Raw genomic sequence first — 1905 nt, 5'->3', positions numbered from 1 at the left:
GGCCTTGAACACTGCCAGGGATGGAGCATCCTGCAGTTTCCTTTCCTTATTTGAATCAGAATTAATCAGACTCGGAGAATGCTGTGAAGTTTAGGTAGAGTTGTGGCTACCCAAGCTGCTTCCCTCAAAAAACCCCAATGTCTGTCCATTCGCCTGTGCTGGCAGTTGCTAAATCAAAGGCTTAGCCTGAATGAGTGAATGGAAGGTCCAGCTCAAGAGAAGATCCAGAGAGTTTGAGGAAGGAAAGAAACAGTCCTGAACTTCTCTTCTCTAAAAATTATTATTATAACTGAGATAGAAATCTTTAACATGCCCTGGTAAAAAGAAGGCTCAGCAAGTGCAAGTCAGTCAAGAAAGCAACAGTAAAAACCGTGTAGACAAGGCTAGACCCTCAGTGACATGGGTTAGTGGTGGTCTTGGCAGTGCTGGGAAACGGTTGGACTTGGTGATCTTAAAGGTCTTTTCCAACCTGGTTGATTCTATGATTCACCACTTCTCTGGGCACCCTGTGCCAGCGCCTCAGCACCCTCACGGGGAAGAACTTCTTCCTTAGATCCAACCTGAACTTCTCCTGTTTCAGTTTGAACCCATCAGCCCTTATCGTGTCGCTGCAGTCCCTGGTGAAGTCCATCTCCAGCAGCCTTGTAGCCCCCTTCAGACACTGGAAGCTGCTCTGAGGTCTCCACACAGCTTCTCTTCTCCAGGCTGAACAGCCCCAATGTTCTCAGCCTGTCTTCATACGGGAGGTGCTCCAGCCCCTGAGTATCCCTTATCATTTGATTTTGAACTGAGTTATACCAAGTCTGCAGTGTGAGGCCTGCTTTTAGTATACACTGAAAATGCACTTGGGTGGGTGGTGGATCTCTGATATCAGGCTGTAACACAGGTCTTTCTGCAGCCTTTTTATCGACGAAGAGTAACTCTGCTAATGGACTTCTTCCAGCTTCCCATTGTGATTGCACTTGGAGGAGCGTAGTGTTTTGAATGCCTCTACCTTCTGTCAATGTTGGCCAAAACTGACCGATGAATTAAACAGAATGTAGCTGCTGGAGATGCAATTATGCCTACAGAAACACAAAGAGAAATGTTATGAAATCAGTTTAAAAGTGGGTCATTGCAGCTGCTCCACTAACCAATTTGATTACAGTAATTTGTTTCCTGTTTTGGATGTGTCTCACTCCCCATCAGGTCAGTCTTGTCTTTTTCTGTAAGTGGGCTGTTTCCTATCTGCTTCTTACTTAAATCTCCAGGATATCCTCCTCTGTAAAGAAGATTGTCACCCCCACACTAGTACTTAATGCCAGCAGGAAAGGGAGCAGCCACCTTCAGACACAGTTGGCACGGCCCAAGAGTGCAAGGAGGGACTGGTGACATGCCCTGTCTTGCCTTCTTTGCTTTCTGGGTGCCAGGTCCTTAATGTAACTGCACTGATGTCATTGCAGCTCTGCAGTTTTGTGCCAGTTAATGCCCTCCCCCTTAGTCAAATGCTATTGTATAAGAGGTAACGATGCATCATCTAAAAAGCTTTTGACCCACAGCTGGCCACTCGTGCCTGACACATGGATGGTGCTGTTTTCACCTAGCAAATATTTACAGGCCTACATAATAGGATAGGAAATGCTGGGGAGGAACAGGATTGTGCTCTAAGGAATCCTGGGCAAAATGTTCTGTGGTCAGGAAGGACTAGATCAGGTGTTTACAGAAGGTCTTCCTGTTTGAAACTTCAGGAAACCAGTTAAGGTACATTGTAAGCTTTCTTTGCCATAGGAAGTGAGAGCTCTGCACCTTTCTGTGGGATGGACTGTGTTTTCAAGGAACCCCTCTAAAGGACCACGGAGGGAAGTACCTTTCTTCCCATATTGCAGAGAAGGCAGGTAGAAAACATTTCAGCACATTAAAGTGTCC

The sequence above is a fragment of the Nestor notabilis genome, unplaced genomic scaffold (assembly GCF_000696875.1).
Source record: "Nestor notabilis isolate BGI_N333 unplaced genomic scaffold, ASM69687v1 scaffold18679, whole genome shotgun sequence".
In the NCBI taxonomy this organism is placed as follows: domain Eukaryota; kingdom Metazoa; phylum Chordata; class Aves; order Psittaciformes; family Psittacidae; genus Nestor; species Nestor notabilis.
The sequence above is the reverse complement of the archived record's forward strand: the minus strand, read 5'-3'. Positions refer to the sequence as shown.